The sequence below is a fragment of the Hyperolius riggenbachi genome, chromosome 3 (genome assembly GCF_040937935.1).
Source record: "Hyperolius riggenbachi isolate aHypRig1 chromosome 3, aHypRig1.pri, whole genome shotgun sequence".
Taxonomy (NCBI): domain Eukaryota; kingdom Metazoa; phylum Chordata; class Amphibia; order Anura; family Hyperoliidae; genus Hyperolius; species Hyperolius riggenbachi.
Window position 1 is genome coordinate 257377076 of NC_090648.1, and position 14053 is coordinate 257391128.

A 14053-nucleotide genomic window follows, 5' to 3' on the forward strand; every position below is an offset into this window, starting at 1 on the left:
GAAAAAAAGCTGTTATTTCCCACAATGCAATGAGGTTCACAGACAGCAAACTGTCAAGTCTGGAAGCAGGAACACAGGGACACAGGAGGACACAGAGACACTGGGGTTTTACTATATAGGATATTGTAAAAAGATAAAATAAATAAGCAATGTTGTTAATTATGGTATTTTGACTACAGTTCCTCTTTGACTTATCCTGGAAATAACCACAATTACCATTTAATTATGCCTACAGTATGTAATTCCAGCAAATTCACCTGCATTTGATGTCTGAACAAATTCTTATGCAGGTCTGTATTGCCAGCACAGTTGAAAAACAATGGCCAGTAGAAAGCAAATTGATCTTTCGGGCTAAATATGAGTCAATAATATAACCTTAGCAAGGAGAGAAGCCAGTGTTTCATTACATCAATCTAAACAATTACTAAAGGTTTCTAGAGAGAAAACTGTTGTGACTGACCACATGTTTACTCTGTTCCTGATTGGGAATCAATCCTCAGTAATTCTATACCAATGTAATCACTTATTATGGCTTTAGGAATACAGTTTATACACATGAGGCTAAATACAACTGGAAAGCTAATGCTTTATGTATGCAAACAAATACGGATACAACTGACCTAATTTAACCATGCGCTTTCGGGGGGACATTTGGATAAATCATAAGGGACCTGGAGAGCATACGTCATCCTGCAATCCTGGCTGGTTTTCTTAAAATGCATCTACTTCTGGGGCAAAAGCCTGCAGCTTTCATGTAGATCACAGCAATGAATGGTAGAAGATTAGTGAATTAGTGGATATATAGTTCACTTTCTGAAAACAATTTTTTTTTTCAAGAAAAGAATCCTCATTGTAGATGTATGGACATGATGGTACACAGTGGGCAGTGGTGTAGCTATGGAGCTGTGGGCCCCGATGCAAGTTTTACATTGGGGCCCCCCAAGCACTCTGTACATAACAAATGCACCAAAACCTGCCAATGGTAACTACAGTGTCAGAGGTGCAAGAAGTGAATGGGGAACAGTTTGTTAATGATTACCACTATTCAAAGTATCTATAGACATGGTTATTATGAGCACAGGACCAATAGAGAGTTAATACTGTAGTTGATGGAGAGCCTTTCGGGGTCCCTCTGGTCCAAGGGCCCCGATGCGGTCCCAACCTCTGCAACCCCTATTGCTACGTCCCTGACAGTGGAGTGGCTTCCAGTGGGCAGGGTAAGGTAAGAAACTATTGCCATTGTGTTTCTAGTGAAGTGAATCCAAGTTTTTTTTCCTCTAGGATATCATGCTGTGCCTAATCTTTTAGATCAGAGTGGAGTTCCACTTTATGCGACCTTGGGGGAGACCTCAGCTGAGTTTAACTAGCGTGTGTATGTAGCTTTGGCTTTAGACAATATAAACCACATTGTATTTGCTGATCAACGAGTATTGTCAGTCATTAGACTAATGGAAACAATATTGTGGCAGCCTTTGCACATTTCCATAACATTTGTTTAATCACAATTTTCTTTCAAGGTATATATACAGTATATATATATATATATATATATATATATATATATATATATATATATATATATATATATATATATATATATATATATGTAGGAATCCAAGGGATCAGCAGCTCCACAAGATAACCCCTATGATATGGGGAAGTGTGATACGACAAAAAGTCCAACGGGTTTGCAGCACACAAACGCTCTTTATTTGAGCCAAACAGCAGACAATGTAGCAATGAAGCAACAGTTTCAGGTGTCCCCAAAACTATTGATAAAGGGTGGGGACTCCCGAAACTGTTGCTTCATTGCTACATTGTCTGCTGTGTGGCTCAAATAAAGAGCATTTGTGTGCTGCAAACCCGCTGGACTTTACTGTATATATATATACATATATATATACATATATATATATATATATATATATATATATACACTGTATTTATATATTCATTTACATTGTATTATCTCTAATACACTCCTAGGAAAACTATAATGTATGAAAATTGTTTCAGTGCTTTTATCTAATTAGGGAGCCTCTTTTCTGGTAGAAATGATTGCCAGACACAGTTGTGAGATTCTGACAGTGACATGATCACATGGTCTAGTGATTACAGAAATGAAACCAGGAAGAGTGTCTGGTGTGCTCCTGCAGAGGGCAGCTGTTCCTTGTCATTTTTTCCATAATCATGCTTCATTTCATGGTTTGTTAGAAGCTACTATCAGCTTCTATAATATTATTAGCATTGTATGATATTACTATATTGTTTATTCAATTACACTTTTATGAATCATTGATGATCACACGCAAACACACACACACACACACACACACGTGTGAGCACACACTAGTGAGCGATTCAGGACATTATAAATTGATTGTTGATGTGACAAATACAGTACATTCTCTTATGATTACAAATTATTTTCTTATTCCTGTGAGAACAGAAAGTTGATAGTGTTTTTGGTTAGAGATGAGTAAAATTTTGCCTGGTAACAAAATCGTTTTTTTTTCTGGAACATAAGAGCATGTATATAAGGTACCACCTGAATAGTGCTTAGTAGAGAATTAGCTGTACATGCAAATCTCTGCTCACATGGAAACAGAAACTGTGGTTAGATGTTAAAAGTGTTTGCAAGATAGTGATTAATTAGCTAACAGCTAAGTGCTAATTAATTGGCGGACTTAAAGTTTGCTAACCACCATTTCTGGTCAGCAAAGATTTACTTATATATTGACAATTCTCCACCCCATTGGACATACAAAAGATGGAAAACTTAGGATAAAATGTTACTGATCTGAGGGAATCTGATCACCATCATCATCAATTATTTTTGCATTGCGGCAAATGCACTAGTGTGATTGCGCTCTGAGGGCCATATCCAATTACCTAACTCGCCAGCAATAAGCAATGGCGAATCCTTAATTCAGGTGATGGGAATCGCCTAATACTATTAAATTTACCCCCCCCCCCCCCCTGGAGTGGTAAAAAAACTCGCCCAGCGAGTTCTTTACGCCCTATTAAATTGTACTTTCATGCTGCCGGGAAACAGTGCTTCCCGTCAGACATGAGCTTTAGCTTAGACCTGCAAAAAACATCTTTAAACTTGCTGACACACGTCTTGGCCGCTGCATCTGGGGGTCTCCTTTAATAAGTACCCCCAAGCAATTTACTTGCAGCCACTGAACATCCGCCGGCTCTCCCCACAAGTCCCGTTGCTGTAATTATCTCTGAGCCCAGGCAAAGCATCTTTGAAACTCCCACCGGGCCTTCCCATTGGTCCTCTGTCTGGATGATTTTCATTCCCTTATTAAAGGAGACCCCCAGATGCAATGGTGGAAGATGGCGTTGGATGTTCGGGGAGTCTTGCGCATGTCCTGGTGGAGCGAGGCAGCAGTGCTGTGGTGCTGAGGGACAGCACCACAGTGCACAAATTTACTCACCATCGTCTAGGATATGGGAGCATCGCTCAGGCTGTTGCTTAGGACCTCGTGCGGTGGCAAGGTGATAAGTATTTGCAAGCTACTGTTTCCTTTTTTATTTCTTATTTCTTGAGGGGGGGATGGGTGAGTGGGGGGGGGGGGGGGGTGACACAGCACATCTTGCCTGGAGTGACAAGAAGGCTAGAAACAGCCCTGATCACCATGGTGATAAAGCATGTAGTTATTCACTAAGCAATTTACCTCAGGCAAACCTTAGTATGAGGATAATGGCCTTGATTCATAAAGCATTACCACATAAGGTAATGCAAAAACAGCTGACTTTACCGAGCACCTAGGAAAATGTCAATTCATAAAGGCTGTTACCGCATAAAAAGCTGAAATTACTGAGCAGTGAGGTAAATTACAGACTTGTGCGGTAAATATCTCAACAAATGTCAGTAAATGTCAATTCATAAAGACTACCAGAAGATAAGGGTCCGCACAGCACATGGTGTGGAGTCTTATCTTCTGGAAGAGTGATTTCAACCCCATTGGTACAAGGTGTGGGTCATAATACACCCTTAGAAGATCACTGTGGTACAGTTACAAACTCCAAGACAATTCATAAATACTACAACATGCAGTAAAGTCTAGAAATATTACCAGCACTCTGGTGTGGCATAAACAGTGCGGAGACTGTGCGAGACTGTGGGAAGCCAGTCGTGACTCACAGAAGTAGAAGCAGAGAGAGCTATGACTGACAGGAGCAGAGCCAATAGAAACAGTCCCTGTCTCCTGCAAGTCCTGCTGATCAGATTTTGATAGCTTGCAAAGGATCCTCGAGTGGAACAAGCTTTTCTACCCCCCAGGCAGAGGAGGAGAGAGAGAGGAACAAAAGAGAAATCAAGACTGAAAAGCCACCTTTTTAGCCTGGCACTTCCAGACTTATAGAATTCTTCCTCTGTTCCACGATCATTCAACCAATTATTGGTCTGAGCCATGCTTACGCGCTTTGAGTCCTACGGGAGAAAAGCGCTTTACAAATGTTATTTGTTGTTGTTTTTGTTGCTCCCCATAGCCCTTCAGCCATTTAACTATTTAGGTTCCTGTTTGAAGATGCGGAGGAACTAGTTATTAGGTAATCACCTAAGCATGGCATGTTTAAAGTTTTTGGGAGTTCATCTAAGCTGTGACAATTAAATAAAATGTTAAAGTGGATCCAAGATGAACTTTTACTCATTGCATAATTGTGTTCCTTTCCTATTGTTTATAGGGCATTCCTCAAGCCAAATACTTTTTTGTTTTCGTTTTAATACTCTAATTCCCTATAAACTGAAGAAGCCTCGCCCACAGGTTTTCATAGAGCCTTGGCAGTAGCAAGGGCTCATGGGAGCTCAGTCTGGGCAAGAGGAGGAGGAGGTATTACTAGCCAGAGATTTCAGAGGCAGAGGGGAGGAGGAGGGTGGATTAGGTTTTTTCAGAGGCTGAGTGCTGTGTGTAATGTTTACAAACAACATGGCTGTTGTCATTGTATCCAAGGAAGAAATAATCTTATTCTATTAAAGCTGTTTCAGCTAGTTTTGCTGTGTAAACTATCTAAACTTTAGATAAGATGTATAGACAAGTTACAGTGAAGAAAGGATCCGCAAACCAGGGTTGGCTTAGTGAAAAAATGTCCGTTTTTTATTAGAAAAATCCACATGACAGAAAATGTGCAATAAAATCACAGGATCGACTGACGCGTATCGGGCCTACAATCTGCCCTTAGTCTGTGACATTAGTGAAAAAATGTCCGTTCTTTATTAGAAAAATCCACATGACAGAAAATGTGCAATAAAATCACAGGATCGACTGACGCGTATCGGGCCTACAATCTGCCCTTAGTCTGTGACTAAGGGCAGATTGTAGGCCCGATACGAGTCAGTCGATCCTGTGATTTTATTGCACATTTTCTGTCATGTGGATTTTTCTAATAAAGAACGGACATTTTTTCACTAAGCCAACCCTGGTTTGCGGATCCTTTCTTCACTGTATTTGCTAAAGGACTGGCTCTCTAGATCCTGCACCGATTGGTATGTGTTGTCATGGGGGTTGAGCGTTTATGAACTTGTTCTCGTATAGACAAGTTACTTGTTATAGTTAGTTTTTCATCTCGGATCCGCTTTAAGAAAGACTAATAGAAAGATTCAGAGCGAGCAGAGGCAGTAAAATAAACATGTACATTCTAAAGGGATGTCGGGATGCCTCTTACTATTGTAATACCCTCCCTGCATAGAACAGCTTGTAACAAAACAGAGACAGCTCCACACTGCTGTGCTGTTACCGAACAAGTTTTTGTTAGTTGAAGATGGTAAATTACCAAACTTCTACGGCATCTGTGAACATTTTTATGAATAAGCACACAAAAGTCTAAAATGCTGTATTTTAATGTCCAGTTTTTTTTTTTATCGCACGTCCTTTTATGAATCAAGGCCTCATTCTTAAAGTTAAGGGGTGATTTCTAAAGTTAAGGTTTCAATCCTTAAAATATTGACAGAATTCTAAAGTTAAAGACAGGGGCCCATATGCAATTCTCTTTTTCACTTGAGTTTTCTCCTACTTGAAATTTTCAAACTTGTCAATAAAATGCCTTTTAAACCACCAACAAGCAAACAAATACTCCAAATATTTTTTATAGTACTTTTTCAACTACTTTGTGGTACTTTTTCCATTGCAAAGTGCTAAAAAGTTGTTATAAATCGAAGATGAAAAATTATCTCCTAGGAGAAAACTCAGGTGAAAAAGTTAATTGCATATGGGCCAATATGTTAATTCACAGAGAGAAATGCAAGTGTAAAGTGAGTTATCACCTGGCCTGAGCTGTCATTAAGTGGAGTGTTACTACAGACTGCAATGTAAAGGTATGCATTCTGAGCTGTCTGATTTATGTATTACTAGTTTATGTAGTGGGGGACTCTGTCTAGAGAGAAATATACACAGCAGGCACACAGAGGGGGAGGGAGTGAGAGAGACACCAGGCATATACATATACAGCCACACATACACACAGAGATACAGAAACACACACACAGCCATAGCCTCTCTCTCCTTCCCTGACTGTCCTACACAAGCTAGCTGTAATTGTCCTGGCAGCAGAAGTGGTGGAGCTACATATTGCCTGCATGTGCTCCTCCCCTACCTACCTACTGCATCTGAGAATAACTATAGAGGTGATAACTTAAGGACTGGAGAGAAAAGACATCACTCTCACTGTGAAAGCTTATCACTACATGTTAATAAGGCAAGTTTTTTAAATGAGTTAACACTTCAAAATACCAATCGCCGTGTGGTAATAAGTTTTCACTTGTCTTATTATCACCTGCACAATCTTAGTGAATTGTGGCCATTGTTTATAAAAATGCTAATATTTTAACTAGTTTCCCTGCCCTGGGAGGAGTATCTACGTCCCTGAAAATCTCATTTGAGCTCCCAGGGGAGTAGATCCTTGTCCCTGTCTGTTTGCTCACATTGTGCACCTGCACACATGGCCCTCGTGGTAGTGAACAGATTGGGGAATAGAAACGTATGTTCATAAACCCAATCTAAGGGCTTGATTCACTAAGACAAATAGCATGCCTTATCAAAGGTGACACGCCTGATCAGAGTAGCACAGCGAGTGCTACGAATTTATGCCTGCTAATTGGCAATGACGAGAGCTCCACTGGTCCTGCCCTAAGTCCCTGCGGATTTGTTGCACTCTTTTTTGCGTATGTGTATCAGCACCAAGGAAACAAAGTGGCCACTGCTGAGAGAAGAACAATGTCCAGTGTTCACAAACAGGTAAATTATAAATGATCAGTGCAGAGTCCAAAAAAAGAAGACGAGTCTTTAACCAAGAATAAGAGCAGGGAAATCTCCACTACAATACATATTGGGGTCATGGCACATTTCTGCATTCATGGATACCCAAAAAAAGGAAAGAGGCTTACCGGCTGGTGACAACCCACATTATAAGGTTGTATCAACGATTTGGTAGGACATCAGGAAGCAACCGTCTGTCCAGGATCCACCAATTCAGCAATGATTCATCTCACGAATGGATATTAGTAGTAAACATCATAAAAAACAAACAAACGGCAACTCTAAGTGTAAACCGTTTAATATAGAGTTTACATAGTAAAAACAGCATAAAAAATAGCATAAAAACAAAACTTACATACGGGGCCCATGCAATGGGAACCCCGAGAAAGTTGCACGCGTGTATGGGTCAGCAGTGAAGGGCAGTATAAAGGTGCCACCTGTCTCCTTCTCCTTCGCTATGCAACTCTGATAAGTCGTTAACTTTGATAAGGCATGTTAACTTTGATAAGGCGTGTTATAGCTGATAAGAAATGTTAACTCAGATAAGGCATGCTATTTGTCTTAGGGAATCAAGTCCTAAGTGTTTAAAGTTAAAATGATTGCTGTTGCAATAAACAACAGTACTAATTCCATTGTAAATGACAGTAACTATCATTCCCTGTTGGCTCGAACGCAGCTTGAGCTGCATTCTAACAAGACAGGAAAATGTGTGGATATGTGATGATTTGCTCAGCTGCCTGTGCAGGCAGGCAGCTTTTTGACCATTGTGTAGGTTTGCATGCTGCAGGACTCTGGAAAGAAGAGCTTCTGTCAGTTTTGCAGCTTGTGCTTGCTGAGGAATTTGCATACGTTGTCATGCAAATTGCCTGGCCACATTCATTGGAGGCATGTACTATAAGTACTATGTGTGTCCCACAATGCTTTGCTGTTCATAAGGAGTCTTCCTGTGAAACACTCTGGAGAGTGTCAGCCATGCTCTTGGTTTGAAGATCAGCTTAGAGTAATTCCTGGAAACTGTGCTAGGCAGATTCCATAGTGCAGTTAGGATTGTTTATCTGTTTGTTTGTTCTGTTGCTGTTGTCCTGTCCCAGCGGTGGTCGACAGGAAATGGTTCTGATCTCTGTTCTTGGAGTATAGCTGGTGCAGCGGTTGCTACCAGCTATCTCTTCTGTTCTGTCTCCTGGGATCGCGCTAGGCACTTTTCGCTAGCGCTGTGGATCCTTCTGTTCTGTCTCCTGGGATCGCGCTAGCCACTTTCCGCTAGTGCTGTGGATCCTTCTGTTCTGCTATTCTGTACCTGGATCGCGCTAGCCACTTTTCGCTAGTGCTGTGGATCCTATCTCTCGCTTGTCCCTGTTTTCGTGTGTCTGTCTTGTCTGCTACGACCGCTTGCTGGAGGCTCGGAGAGGTAACCGTTAAGCAAGCGTTCGCATCCTCTGTTTCATGTTTGTCTGTCGATGGTTAGTTAGGCGTGCTTGTCTCTATTGTGCTTATCACGTGGAGACCGCGCACTGTTGCGAATGAGTGCGGTGTTCGCGGTTAGCTAGCGTTTGTTATTTTCCGCATCTTCTCATTGTATTATTTGCTGTGCCTTTGCTACCCTCGTATTCTCTTCTGATCTGCCTTGTGTCACGTCTGGCGATCGCACCTCTCGCGATCGCGTTCCTATTTCATATCTGCTGTTGTGTGTGCGCGGTCGCGGGGTGGCGACTGGATTGGCGCACACACATACAACCTGTCCCTTTGCTCGTTCTCATTCGTAATCGCCTCTCTTGCGATTGCGTTCTGCGCTTTGTATAATTCTTGTCTGGCATTTGTGGAGGTACAGAGGATTGGTTCCTCTGCACTCCCCAGCGCCATCTGCCGACAGGAATTTCCCTCGTAGCACCTTTTGCTGGGTGCCTGCAATTACACGCTTGTGGAGGATTTCCGCCGTGTCAGCGCACGCGTTGTGCGCTGATCACGGAGAAAGTTCCACAATCGTTACAGGATAAAATGAAAATCAAGTGGACAAAAAGAATGTTACAATATAAAAAATATAATTTACATTTCCTATCCCTATAACAAGCCCATTAATTCATGATGCTCCCTCCCTGTCCCCTATCAAGTAACGGAATTCAAAAGACAATACATAAATTGTTACACTAGGGGCTTAGCTTTTAAAATATGTATGCTATGAGGGTGTATTACTGTTATTTTTGCAAATAAGGGCTTACATTATTTCTAGAGTATCCAAAATGACATCATGGAAAAAATAAACCTTTATTTCCAAATAGAATATTGTCACCATACATTGTACTAGGGATATAATTTAAATGGTGTAATAATCGGGATTAATTGGCAAATAAAATGTGTGGCTTTTAATTATAGTACTTTTTCTTCTTATTCACTTTCAAATAAATGCATATACAATAAAATAATTCTTAGCAAATAGTACCACCCAAAGAAAGCCTAATTTGTGGTGAAAAACACAATGTATAGTTAATTTCAGTGTGATAAGTAGTGATAAAGTTATTGCCAAATGAATTGACGTAGTGCTGAAATGTGAAAATTGCTCTGGTTTTTAAGAAGAAAAACCCTTAGAGGTGAAGTGGTTAATATTAAGGTTTGCTCTTAGATTTTGGCTTTTAGGAATCGAAACATCACTGTATGTTATTCCCAGGAATATTAAGACCTTTTGAGATTGTTTGCCCTGAAATCTGCAGTGTTGTAGTACATCTAAAGTACAATAGACAAGGGTCTTGGTGACACAGTGATGATATTATTTAATGTGAATAGATTAAATCTAGCATTATGACTATGGTTTCTTACATCTTGGAAATGTGTTTTATTGACAGGTATGGACTGAAATATATTTGTTTCAGCTGTCAGAAAAATAGCTTGAAGGAAAGAAAACACTATTCCCTATCTAAACTAGCAATGTCTGGCAAATTTGTATACAAGCCTTAGGCATATTTTGCTGAAAAGAGCTATTTCCCTTGCTTAAAACACAGCACATTATTTTCCTTTATGTGCATCCTGAGTACTCAATCTGCTTCATACAGAGCCTGTTTCATCACTTTATGCACCTTAATAGCTCAAAGGCTTAAAAGTTTAATGAAGCAAATTAAAATTTTAGCTAAGTAAAATTAAAGCATCACACACTATTTACGTCAAAAACCATTGGCTAAACTTTTTGTAACACTTCAGTTTTTTTGTATAAACTCGCATTCATTGACAGTGTTTGGGTTTTTTTTTTTTTTTTAGAAAAAAAGTTGCAAATGGTATTATATTATGTAGAAAACCTCCGGAAACTGCAATACTATTTGCCCTTCATATACTGACTTTAAAGGAATACTTAAGTCAAAATAAAAAAAAGATTTTTACTCACCTGGGGCATCCCTCAGCCCCCTGAAGCTGTATGGTGCCCTCGCAGCCTGGCTCCGATCCCCCTGTCCACGCCAGTGGCTACTTCCGGGTTCGGCGACAGCCGCCGACAGGCTGGGAACGCAAGTGATTCTCCGCGTTCCCAGCCGCTATATCACGCTCTATGCTGCTATAGCGTATACGCTATATAGCAGCATAGAGGGTGATATAGCGGCTGGGAACGCGGAGAAGCACTCGCGTTCCCAGCCTGTCGGCGGCTGTCGCCGAACCCGGAAGTAGCTGCCGGCGGGGACAGGGGGATTGGAGCCAGGCTGCGAGGGCACCATACAGCTTCAGGGGGCTGAGGGATGCCCCAGGTGAGTAAAAATCTTATTTTCATTTTGACTTAAGTATTTCTTTAAATAATGATAGCATTCACTACTTTCATTCCTAGTAGCATGTTTTGTTTAGTGTTCATTAGGGATGGTCAATGAGATGCAAATATTTCCAAGTTAATCCAGAATTATGCAAATATACACAGCTTAAAAATGGTCTAATAGCCTGAAGCTGAATTTGATTTTCCATTTTCAATCTGCATACATAATAGAGATCCATGACAGCCATATTTCACAGCTTACTTGAGCACTCCCTACTCATATAACCCAACTTGTATTTAGGCAGAGTAGGGTGATTTTTTAAGACAATGGATTGAAAAATAGGAGAGTGCAGCTCCTCCCATTTTAAAAGATTATGTTTCTGGACATAAAATGATATAAGCCTCAGTAAGGTACATGAGTGCACCATTGGTGTGCAAACCTTACAAATTCCCTGGTTCTTCAGCCAGACAACTTTCCCCATGCAAAGAATAAATTAATAGAGTTTATTGCAAATGCCACCAAAACATACATAGCCTCTCCGTGGCTTCAGGAATCATTATCGTACATGTTGGTGCTTGATAGTATCCACACCACTATGTTAAACAAGAAAATTAAGACGACCTTGGTGGACAGGAACCATCACTTTGAAAAAGTCTGGCTTCCCTGTACTCAAAATGTTTCTTCCTTGGGTATTAGGTATGCTTTGTCCACATTTTAAGCTTAATGTTTCTACTCTTTCTTCTCTAGACCTATGTATCTATTTGTGGCTGTCTCCTAATATTATTCTATTTATGACCATCACTCATGTTGTTACATTTCTTTCTGCGCTCCTAGTCCACCTAAGTATTGTCATTATGTCTACTGTTTATTGTTGTTTATATTTTTGAATCATGAGGCCAACTGGCCTCCTCTATTGCAATATTGTACCTGCTTATTATTGGCTTCTCAATAAAATAGTTTTGAAACTAAAAATTCCAACTAAGGTAGAGAAAAAATTCAGTAATGTCAGTTTCTGGGTTTCATCATCCAAGAAGTGCTCTAGTTATTATGCAGGCAACCCAGTCCAAATCTCAAACAATGCTACAACACTATCAACAAATTACTACATAACACTTGGGGATTACCTGAGGCAATGATGGCTTTGAAGTTGCAGAGTTATATGCTAAATAATCAGAAACCCTTTTAAGCATTCCCACTGCTACATATTTGCCCATTGCTTGCAACAATATTCTGTAATACTCAGAGCTCAACATGCTTTGTACTCTTTATTTGACCTTTTTTGTTTTCATACACTTAGCAAATATGCTTGTAAAAGCAGCTCCCACATCATGTACATTCCAAAGGATATTGCTTGCTGGAGGCATATGTCTCCCACTTAACAGTGAATCCATGATGGATATCATTATCTTTGACAAGGTGTGGTTTCCAAGAAAATAAAAATCCACGTGTTGTATAGTTAGTTATATAACAAATTGAGTTTAAAAAAAATTCAAGACCATTAGGTTCAGTATCAGCGTATTACTGAAATATAAAGCATAATTGCAATCCAGTACATTATTTTATGAACCTAAATAGCCTATACAGAAGTTTTGAACCAATTGAAAAAAAATGCAATTACAGTTGAAATTTGTGACACTTTCCCAGAACACAATTTACATGTTTGGGTTCAGGACGTGACTTGGTAGAACTTAACTTTAAGACACTGGCTCAGCATGATAATGATATACTGTGTATTTTGGCGTATAAGACTACTTTTTAACCCTTTGAAAATCTTCTGAAAAGTCAGGGGTCGTCTTATACGATGGGTGTCATTGATCCCGGGTGATACGCCCTATCCTGTTACTGACTCTCAGATCTCGCTGCTGAGGACTGTAGTGAAGCGGTGCAGGAGCACATGTGCGAGATCTGAGAGGCAGAGAAGAAGGTAAATAGGATACAAGGGTGGGCCAGAAAAGTGAAAGAGGCGTGTTATATGGTCACAGCGCGATCTATTCTTCCTTACCACTCTGATAAACAGAGAGAGCTGACCAATCCGCTTAGAGAGTGAGAGTTTACTAATCCAACTAGTCAATCGCCTATATACTGGATACCACATACAGTACAGCACCGTTATCTGTTCATACATGGCACGAGTATGTGATATTTTTTTTTATTTGGTGTGTGTTGGAAAAGGGGTAGTCTTATACGGTTAGCATATCCCAATCTCTATATCCCAATCTCTATCTCTTATACGTCCAGTCGTCTTATACGCCGGAATATACGGTAATGCTATTACTAAATTACACTCACATTTTCCAGTTGTGGAAAACTGCAAGTTGGCGCAAGTGGGCACATTTGGGCTTGCTGTAGGGGCACCGCTGTCGAATCTGTTCCAGCACAGAGTCCCCCTATGTGGATCAAATTGTGGGACAAAGTCAGACACTTCGACTACCTCCAGCATTACACAGTGCCACAATTTAACGGTGTTACACTGGTGCGTGTGCAAGGGGTGAAGCAACAGCATGCAAGCTGGTGTCGCCCTCCCCCTGATGCTGGGTCGCCTCATTGTTCTAGAGTGAGGAGGTATAAACCCTTCGGATCACTGCCACCACTGCAACATCACGAGCACCCAAGTCCCCCACAAAACCCTGGAAAAAATAAGTATGTATGTGTGTGTGTGTGTGTGTGTGTGTGTGTGGGGGGGGGGGGGGGGGTTGGAATGGATTAATGGAGGAGAATTAATGAATACTCACAAAGGTAGGTTGCATAGGGAGAAACCAACCACTGGAAACAGGTGCAGATGCACAAACCCAACTACACTCAGGTACCCAGAGAGGGTGGTGATGGTTGCACTCTTGAAAAAAAGTCGTAAAGTCCTGGCATGTGGCATCAGCCATGTGATGACCAGACTTAGCTTTCACAAAGAGGGAAACAAGCACAAAGGGGGTGTATAAAACGGAGTTAAAAACAAAAGAGAAAAGGGGAGAGGTGTCTTGCCTCAATAATGACAAATTCATATACCGTATATAAATATAATGCATATTTAATAAGCACAGGCAATGTGTTTCGTAGGTCTCTGCCCACTTC